This window comes from Phoenix dactylifera, chromosome 4, assembly GCF_051530095.1.
Source record: "Phoenix dactylifera cultivar Ajwa chromosome 4, Ajwa_hap1_PhDact_Kaust_v1.1, whole genome shotgun sequence".
NCBI classification, from domain to species: Eukaryota; Viridiplantae; Streptophyta; class Magnoliopsida; order Arecales; family Arecaceae; genus Phoenix; species Phoenix dactylifera.
In genome coordinates, this window is record NC_143193.1 from 54264183 (window position 1) to 54274944 (window position 10762).

Consider the following 10762-nt stretch of genomic DNA (forward strand, 5'->3'; position numbering starts at 1 on the left):
TAAGGAAGAATTCAAGAGTAAGTTGATTTTTTTCTGAAACAGTCAAATAATATATTCCTAGTATGCTCGGTCGATCCAAACAAGTAGTGCAATTTAGGACAACTATGACAACTACCTCGCAATGTATTAAATTGCTTCCCTTCTCCTCATTTACATCAACAGGTAAAGAGGAGCTATACACAGTCCCATTTCCAGATCTAGCTAGGGATACTTATCAAACAAATGGATTTTAAGATCTAAAAGACCACTTTACCGTGTTTTTGGCTATAGAAGTCTACTGGAGAGAATGGAAATGTCGAAAACCTAACTCCAGCGTCTTCAATTTTTCAAAACAAAAGACCTCCTTCAATGAAGCATTATATCAAATAACAGTACATAGATTCTAGATCACAAAATAGAGCACATTGATCACTTTTGGGAGTGGGATCCCTTGATGAGAGGTAAGAAAAAAAACAATTTTTTGCATACCAGAAATTCTTATTCCATGTGGAGAGAGGATTGGTTTAGACTTCAGAAATAAATTTGTGCGATATACGAGGGCTAGATGAATGCGCTGTTGCTAAGCCAGTATAAGTTGAAGCGATTTATAGGAAAACATTATACATATTTGGTAGGTATAGGCTATTTATTTTTATTTCTTCCATGTGCTTTGAAACAAGCATTATATTTTCATTAGGAAATTTATTTGAATCTATTGGTATACCCAAGTCAATTGTGATATTCTCAAAGTGTGGTTTTCGCACATGAAAGAAGTGAAGCTTGGTATTTACATTACCTATAATGGTGATTTCTTTGACTGGCCATTCCTAGAGAAAAGAGCTGCTCACCATGGGCTTAAAATGAGTGAGGTATGGACATATGGCGCTGACATAATTCCTTTTAGATTGCTTTAGTTTCATACTGGAAGTGTGATGGTTATATCTACTCTAACTGTAGTTAAATTAAATAGCTCAAACTTGCATGCCTTGACTTTCTACATTGGTCTGTGTCATCACTATTGGTTACTAGATGCCTTTTTATAGATAATTTAGGATTCAAATGGTATAGAGTTGTAGTCAAAATAAACTTATTCTTGCTATGAAGTATCTTTGATTTCTATTCCTTTTGAAAAAGTAAGGACTAATTTGGGATCCGTTTAGAGATAATTAGTAGTTCTCCAGGGTTGCTCATCTTTATAAACTCCTATAGATGCTGTCTTATGAGTTATGAATGAACTTGTTTTACTTATAATTCACAATGGCTACTTTCTTAGGCTTTTACACTGTGTTTTGTTAGAAAACTGATAACTTACAAAAGTGCGAATCTGCACATGAACAATGTTGTTTAAGATTCTTTACTAGTTAGGGGAGCTGAACACAATGTTCTCTTATATGGCACGGTTAAGGCTGAGTCTGCATATGATAATTGTCATTTAAGATATTTAACTCGAAGTGGAGCCAAACTTTTCATGGACCCATTTTATGTGGACTAGTGAATTGAATGTCATGAGCTATGAAATGTTTGCTGGGTATAAATCATGCTAATCTTTGTGCATGCATATATGTTTCTGTGTTTTCATGGGTTTATAATTATTTGTTTGCTGAATTGGTGTGCTCTTACTATGAAATGGGCACCTAACGTATATATGCATTCCATTTTCTGTCCTTGCAGAAAATCGGCTTTCAGAGTGACAATAATCAAGGAGAATGCCATGCTAAGTTTTCTTGCAATCTTGACTGTTTTGCTTGGGTCAAATGTGACAGTTATCCTCCTCAAGGAAGCCATGGCCTTAAGGTAACAATGATCAAATGAAAATGTATACTAAAAAATGCATGATTTCGATTGATTTCCAAGGGAAAAATATTCACAATATGTTTTCAGCCTATGTTTTACATCTTTCATGCTTTTTTCCTCTAGTCAGATTTAGGTGCTGTATCACTTCTATCTAGCTCATATCTTCAAAGGGAGATGCATTAACCATGGTGGCTCCTTTTCTCTGACATAGGTGGGTGCTGGTTGGTGGTAATAGGCGAGATGCACCACAAGACCCATGGCTTGTGGGGTGTTTTGGGGAAAAAAGTTCATCTTTCATGATGCGTGCAAATCTTGCATACTGCTGGTAATTAACAGCCCCACTGGTTATGAGTTGGGAACTAATGTAGCTTTGATATTTCTTAGAAAATTTTGCAAAAAACAATGTCCTTTATTCTCCTTTTTGCAGGTCTGGACCACTTTTATTCTTTTTGCAGGAGTGGCTGAGTTTTGAAATTTTTAATCACTTTTGTCCCTGCCCCATTGATACATTTCAAATGTATGTTTGAGCAGAGTTTAATGCACCTTTCTTTTTTTGCAGTCAATGCACGTATAATTTTATACTGAATGCACATAATTGTTGAGTGCTACCTGCACTTCCTTTTACATTGAGTGGTTGTATCTATAGGAGCAGGGACAAAAGTGTCCAGAATTCTTGAAACAAGGCTATATCTGAAAAAGAAAGTGCCTCAGATCTGCAACAATGGAAATAAATGGGCCATTTATGCAAAAATCCCTATTTTTTGTTGACAAGTGTGCTAGATTTGTTTGCATATATTAATGCCTTGTAATGAAATCAATATTGGTAGATTTGCTTTACAGCATATGAAATAGACAGATTCTGGCCAAATTTGAATGTTCTCCCTTAAGGTTTTCAATCATTATTTTTTAGGTTTTGGGGGGCACCTTGTTCCTAAAATGATAGTGTCCAAGAATGTGATCCTCAAATGGATAACAACTTGAAAGTCTTTGTAGTATTCTGCCATAATGATATTTATTTGTTTCCGGTCTGCATATAGTGTGTTTGTAATTGGAAACTGTACTTTTATCAGGAATCTCTTCCCCCCTGCTAGGTATGCTCAAACTTTGAGATTCTAAGTTTGGATAAATATTTGTATGTACCTTTAGATCAAAAAAATAATATAATAAATTCAATTATGAGCTATAAATCTTCTTTGTTCTTTTTCATGCTAATGTTTGTGAGTTAAGGCATAATTGCTAATACTGTGACAGATCATGGTTTTCATGATTTTTATTTTATGGAATAGTTATCAGGACAGAAGAACTCTTAAATAGCAGTTGTATATTTGTAGTGGAATTAGGATTTTCAAAAGTAAGAAGAACTCTTGGCCTCAAATTATGTTGTCTGTTCTTAAAACACTCCCATGAGTACTAAACATCTGCCAAAATTCTTAATAAAGGAATTTTCAATTTTTTTATAATTAACATTAAAGGTACATAATTTTGAAAGCAAAAATCTCAATATGCAACCTTAGAAGAATCTCACAATTGGTTATTATTTCAATATTCAATCAATTGTATTGGCTTGATTGACACTGTGTCTTTATGTTCATTTCTTTTTCTGGAAAGTATATCTCATTATCAATATCCTGTGGTAGATTTTTATGATCATCTGTCCCTCTCCATTAGACTGAAAAGTCATTACTTTTGCATTGCATGCAGAAATTTATTTGTGCTAATTACACCAAGGACCTTTTCTTGGAATTTGATTCTGATTCATTGTTTTCCAAGTCATCCCTTTTGCTTCAAATCAGTCTGAAAGAAGATATTTTAAAACAGCTCGCATGAACATATATCTATTTTGTACTCCATTCACTACCACATGTGTTTTACTTAATATGATCTAAATCAGTTAGGCTACTATTTGCATTCATAAATAAAGACACGCCATGTAATGCCTAAATCTAATTTGCATTAAAGAAAATGCTAGTTAGAATCTTAAACTTTCTAACATAAAATCTATATACAAACTTATATGAGATGAGTAGATTCCATGTATGTACAACAGAACAAGCATGCGAATACAGGAAGGTATAAATATGAAATATGGTGCAGATTATCGTAGTATCTTTCTCTGATTGGACATCTTTATCATCCTACTGATTATTAGATTTAAGCAGCTTGCACTGATAGTCTCTTAAGAGATATAGCATAATAGTGCTCATATTTTGTACCATTGCTAATTAGGAGGTTATGGTACTGATTTTGCTCTAATGTTTGGGTAGCTAAACAGGTTAAAGGTTATGAATTGTTTGAGGTTAATATCTCGAGACAAATTAATGCTACCAGGTTATAGGTTATGACCAATGCCCCTTCAAAGCATGTTAATCAACAAAATTTCGTTAAGCAATGCCTGCTTTTTTGACAAAAAGCATAGAAGAAATATGTCCTTATTAGCGTAAGAACCCAGATTTTGGGCTCGTGAGCCGGCCCGAAGTAGCCAGGCCCAGCCCAACCCGCAACTACCTGGCCTGATTTACTTGGGCTAATGGGCCGACCCAAGAAGAATAAGCCCATTAGCCAAACATACCCTATTGCAGCGGGAGAAGGAGAAGAAGACTCCGAATCAGAGTCTTCTTCCTCTTTCGATTTCACCTATTGCAGTTCAGAAACAAATAAATATCATTATGGCAGAATACTACAAAGACTTTCAAGTTGTTATCCATTTTAGGATCACATTCTTGGACACTATCATTTTAGGAACAAGGTGCCCCACAAAACCTTAAAAATAATGATAAAAAACCTTAAGGGAGAACATCCAAATTTGGCCAGAATCTATGTCTATTTCATATGCTGTAAAGCAAATCTACCAATATTGATTTCATTACAAGGTATTAATATATGCGAACAAATCGAGCACACTTGTGAACAAAAAATAGGGATTTTTGCATAAATGGCCCATTTTATTTCCATTGTTGCAGAACTGAGGCACTTTCTTTTTCAGATATAGCCTTGTTTCAAGAATTCTGGACACTTTTGTCCCTGCTCCCATGGGTACAACCACTCAATGTAAAAGGAATACAGCACTCAACATTCATGTGCATTCAGTATAAAATTATATTTGCATATACTGCAGAAAAGAAAGGTACATTAAACTCTTTTCAAACATACATTTGAAATGTATCTATAGGGCAGGGACAAAAGTGATCAAAAATTTCAAAACGCAGCCACTCCTGCAAAAAGAATAAGGCCCTATTTGGGGGAGCTGTTAGTAATAAAGCTTTTGGAAGTAGAGCTGTTGGAAGTAGAGCTGTCTGAAGCAGAGCGTTTATAAAAAGCTGTTTGCTGTTTGGTAACTACATTTCTAAAGTGCTGTGGCACTTTAACATGTATTTAGTAAACAAACTAAGAAAGTACTTTTGTGTGACAAAATGACCATAAAGGACATTACCAGTATTATACAACAGAGCATAATATAATATAATACGTATTAATACATAAATATATGATATAATATAATATTAATGTAATGTAATATAATATTATTATAATATAGTACTATAACATTATGTATTATAGAATAATAATTTAATATAATATTAAATTATTTAACATAACATATCAATGTATTATGATATAATGTAATATAATATTATATGGTGCGGACACCAGTGCCAGGTCAGCCGGTCGCCACAGGATCCAGCCAGCTCAGCGGGTTCCAGCCGATTCAGCCAGCCTGATTTTATTTTAGATTGATTTATTTTATGTTGATTGGGTTTATTTGCATATTGTCATTTGGGTTTATTTGCATATTGTCATTTTAGGAGCTTTTTGGAATTATTTTATTTGTAGGGGTTATTTGTTATTTTGTGACCCTATATATATGGGTCCATCCTCATGTTTAGGTTTTTAATGAATTAATGAATGAAAAATTGGTCTTCTTCCTCCTCCTCCTCTTCTCCTCTTCCCTTCTTCTTCCCCTTTTCCTCTCCTCTTTCTCTCTGTATTTCAATCCGTACTTCCGTCCTGCATCAGCTTTGGTATCAGAGCAGGCCGGCTTTGCCCCTGCTGTCAAGGCCTCGATCCAGTTTATCATAGCCACGTTTCAAAATTTTCTGGCTACTGTAGCATTGGTTTCACGCGAGGGCTCAGACTTCTTCCTCAGCCGAGAAAGAGCCCGTTCCCTTCTTCTGAAGCCGTGCGGCCAAGTTTCCCTCAGTGGCTGTCCCGAGCGAAACAGACATCACAGGGAAGCAGCATTGAAATAAATAAAAAAAAAAAAAAAAATGTTTTGGGCGTTTTCTGAAGATTCCCTGTTCCCTCTCCTCTGTTGTCGTTCCCGTTTCTTCTTCCGAAGCCGAACTCCCAAGCCTTCTGAGGAAAAGAAGGGAAAAGCCCCGTTGCCGTCCCCCGTCGTCCGGATCTGAGGAGAGAAGCCGAGCGCTGGTGTCCGCCCTCATCGCCACTTGCCAGCCGCAGGACCTCGCCGGACGACTCCGCGTCCCACGCGGCGCGTTGCCACAAAACCCGGTAACCACCTGCACCCTTCCTCTTCGCCCCAAACTTCCACGACGAAGCCGGGCCATTAGCGGGTTACCGAAGTGGGTGCGCCCGCTAATCCGAATTCGGTCGGGTTAAAAAAAAAAAAAAAAAAAAAAAAACGCACGTGACTGCACGTGCTTGTTGAGAAAAAAAAAAGAAAAAAAAGAAAAAAAATAAAAAAAAAAAGAGAGAAAAAAAAAAGGAAAATACCTGTCATCTTCTTCATCCGTCGCCGCGTCCGCCGTGCCTCCAGCGTCGCTCCGCCTTCGCCGCCTCCGCCCGTGCCGCTCCGCCTTCCCCGCCTCCGCCCGGGCCGCCTCCTGCCGCCGCCGAGATCCGCCATCGCCTGAGCCCCATCTTCTCCCTCCCCACCGAGCCGCGCCGCCTTGCCGTCGCCGTCCCCGCCGCTCCCGCAACCGCTCGATTGCCACCACCGCTGCCTCCTTCCCCTCCTTGCTTCACCGCTGCCCCCCCTCTGATCGCACGCCGCAAAACCACCGCCTCCACCACCACTCCACCGCCTTCCCCCCACTCACCCCACTCCCTCCCTCTTTTATTTCATCATGGGATGTTGAAACCCTCTTCACACCACCTCAGGCTCATTTCGCCCCCCCCTCCTCTTCCTTTACGGGCCGACTCCGCGCACCCTACCACCCTCCTTCCTCATCGGGCCCAAACCACCCGCACACCCCTCTCAAAGCCCACCCTCACTCCGGCCCGCCCACCCTGCTTTCTCTGCTGCGGGCCCCTAACCCGCAGGCCTTTTGGGCCCAATTTCAACAGGCCCTTTCTTGCGCAAGCCCACCAACCAGAATTGATCAGGCCCATAAGTTGCAGAGATCAGACCCACCGAGTTGCTGTGCTCAGACCCGATTTGCGCTATTTGCATCTGATCGTCGCCCCAACCCAGGTCAGGTTTCTTCCTTACTGCAAATTTTATTTGTTTGTCTAAATTTAGAATTAATTAACTCTTATGTGCTCTATTGATATTGCTTCCTAAAATTCAACACATCCACTCCAAACAACCCCAAAACCCTAGTAGTGGCCTGTCTTTGTTATTAATTGTAGGGCTACCTAATCTTTGGAAGTTCTTTGAGGCTCTGTGCAATCCTGCAACACACTGAAAACTAGTACTATTTGACTGCAACTACTTATCTGAATTTGTTACGTAATTCAAAGCCAATTTCAATTGCTTGAGTTAGCTTCCGATTATATTGAGTATCTACTTTGCAATTTTGAATTCATTTCATGCATTAGGTCTACTTAGGAACATTTATAGTTGGTCGGATCATACATTTTGACATTCATTTTATGCATCTACGTAGCGGTCGTGACGCATCTCATCCTGAGTCCCAATTAGGCATGGATTCCAAAATCGAAGCCTTATTAAAAGCTATCCAAGACACTAATGCTCAAGTCCAAAACACTAATGCCCAAGTCCAAAAAACTAATGCTCAAGTCCAAAATACCAATGCCCAAGTCCAAGCAAACAACTTTGATAATAGGCATGTTCCAGGTCACCATTATGCCTACCCTCGCCCTAGAGGACCAGGTCCCTTTCCTAATATGAATAGAGGTTACCGACATAACGTAGAACCCAGAGCTCTTCGTGACCCTGATGAAGACGTAATGAGAGGCATTAGGGTGGAAGCCCCCACTTTTGACGGTCGTCTTGACCCGAAAGTCTTCTCCGATTGGTTACACGAAATGGACCACTTCTTTGAGTGGTACAATCTGTCTGAGAACAAAAAAGTTCGATTCGCTAGAATGAAACTCCTTGGTCGAGCTAAGCTGTTTTGGCAAAACACTGAACAACTATTAGCTAGGAGACATCAACATGAAATAACTGATTGGGTAGAGATGAAAGAGAGGCTTAAAGAAAAATACCTGCCCCTTAACTACCAAGACGATCTCCTAAACCGATGGAACACTAAGTCCACATTTGTAAGGCGCCCTGACACACGGAGCGCTCCCACCGGCCTTAATTCCTTAGGGTCCAAACCTTCTGTAGGGTCCACTACTCATAGGCCCCCTCCTATTGCCCATGTCACAGGCCGAGACACTAATGGCAAGGGAATGCTTGGTGAGCCTCCCAAACCACATTCCAAAATTCGGTGTTACAAATGCCAAGGTTTTGGTCACGTTACCTCCCAATGTGCGAACAAATTTTTCGTTATTGCTCAGCAAGAGCAGGGAGGTGACATAGATGACTTAGAGGAGCAAATCTATGAACCAAACCTCGATGACATTCAGGACATTGAGGAAGAGTGTGATGACAAACCTGAAACCCTAGGATGCACCCACACTCCACCTAGCTCGCTTGCACAGTCAGATAACGAGTCTGACCAGTCTACCATGAGTGTAGTTGGATATGCCCTCGCACAACCCATCGAAATTGATATTAGGATTTCTGAGCCTGCATATGCATTTACACAACACATTCATAAGTTGTATCAGGAAATCCATAAGGGCATTCATGCATGTACTGCTCAGTATAAGATGCAAGCTGATTTCCGTGCTAAAGAATTTCAAACTTGGGGTTACGTAATGATCCATCTTAAGGAATTGCAGTCTCTTAGTATTGGACCATTCAGGGTGTTGCACAAGGATGGCACTGACGCCTATGCCATTGACTTTCCATTTGATTTCGGTCATAGCCTTACTATTAATATTAAAGATTTGGTTGCAATCCCTGATGACTCTTTTGCTGCACACTCTCCTGCGCCTGATGTTTATCCTATTATTGATTCCATGCCATCTTCGTTTCCTTTTACCCCCCATCGAGCACAAAAAGAGTATATTGATTCTATTTTAGCCGAGCAAATAGTTTTTACCAGTGATGGAGGCATCCAACATTTCCTGGTTCGTTGGCGAGGACGACCAAGGTCCGGCTACACTTGGATCCAGCGCGAGGAGATACCGCCGATTGACCCATACTTGTTGGAGTACTACCGGGGCTTTACCGAGCCGCTTTCGTCGAGGTCGACTTCTTTCCACTCGAGGAGAGTTGGTGCGGACACCAGTGCCAGGTCAGCCGGTCGCCACAGGATCCAACCAGCTCAGCGGGTTCCAGCCGATTCAGCCAGCCTGATTTTATTTTAGATTGATTTATTTTATGTTGATTGGGTTTATTTGCATATTGTCATTTGGGTTTATTTGCATATTGTCATTTTAGGAGCTTTTTGGAATTATTTTATTTGTAGGGGTTATTTGTTATTTTGTGACCCTATATATATGGGTCCATCCTCATGTTTAGGTTTTTAATGAATTAATGAATGAAAAATTGGTCTTCTTCCTCCTCCTCCTCTTCTCCTCTTCCCTTCTTCTTCCCCTTTTCCTCTCCTCTTTCTCTCTGTATTTCAATCCGTACTTCCGTCCTGCATCATTATATTTATAGTATAATACAATAATAAATATATAAAATATTATAATTATTAGTGTAAATTAATTTTTCATCCTTCTAATGACCATTTATCTCTCTAACAAATTTTCTAACTAGGTGATAAAATTGGTTAAATAATTACTAATATTTTTTATTTATTTATTTATTTATTTAGATCAGATTATTTGCCACTCATTCATTATTTTTCTTTTTATTTATTTTATTTAGTTATTTATTTATTTATTAATTATTTTATTTTGTTGAAATATAGAAGGGTCGCCGGCCATGGGGATCGTAGCTGCCACGAGCTCCCAAAACAAAAAAAAAGAAAAAAAAAGAAGAGGAAGAAGGAACAGAGGCGGCGGCATTGAGAGGAAGAAGAAGATAGAGAGGGAGAGGGAGAGGATGGGTGAGAGAGGAAGAGGTAGGATGAGCATTTTGGAAAAAAAAGTGAGATTTAAATAGAGATATTTTGGTCCAAAAAACAGCTTTCCGACAAAGCTGAAAACAGCATTTTCGGAAAGCTCCAAATTGGAGCTTCTCCCCAAAACCTGTTTTCAGCTTCCCGCAAAAGCTGAAACAGCTTTTCGAAAATTTTACCAAACACCATTTTTTTTATCTAAAAGTACTTTTGGAGGGCCAGAAAGTGCTTTGTGACCCTCCAAAAGCTCCCCCAAACAGGGCCTAAGTGGTCCAAACCTGCAAAAAAGAGAATAAAAGACACTGTTTTTTGCAAAATTTTCTAAGAAATATCAAAGCTACATTAGTTCCCAACTCATAACCAGTGGGGGTGTTAATTACCGGCAGTATGCAAGATTTGCACGCATCATGAAAATGAAATTTTTCCCCAAAACACCCCACAAGCCATGGGTCTTGTGGTGCATCTCGCCTATTACCACCAACCAGCACCCACCTGTGTCACAGAAAAGGAGGAGCCACCATGGTTAATGCATCTCCCTTTGAAGATATGAGCTAGATAGAAGTGATACAGCACCTAAATCTGACTGGAGGAAAAAATCATGAAAGATGTAAAACAAAGGCTGAAAACATATTGTGAATCTTTTTCCCTTGGAAATCAATCGAAAT

The 10762-nt window shown here is 39.4% G+C and overlaps 1 pseudogene across 1 annotated transcript; it reads left to right on the plus strand.

The window, feature by feature from the left end:
- The first annotated feature begins 689 nt into the window (after positions 1 to 689).
- Positions 690 to 6039, plus strand: LOC149767847 (DNA polymerase epsilon catalytic subunit A pseudogene; annotated as a pseudogene). The gene is made up of 4 exons (XR_016400430.1): positions 690 to 848; positions 1651 to 1773; positions 1985 to 2098; positions 2201 to 6039. The product of XR_016400430.1 is annotated as a DNA polymerase epsilon catalytic subunit A pseudogene (transcript).
- The last annotated feature ends 4723 nt before the right edge of the window (positions 6040 to 10762 follow it).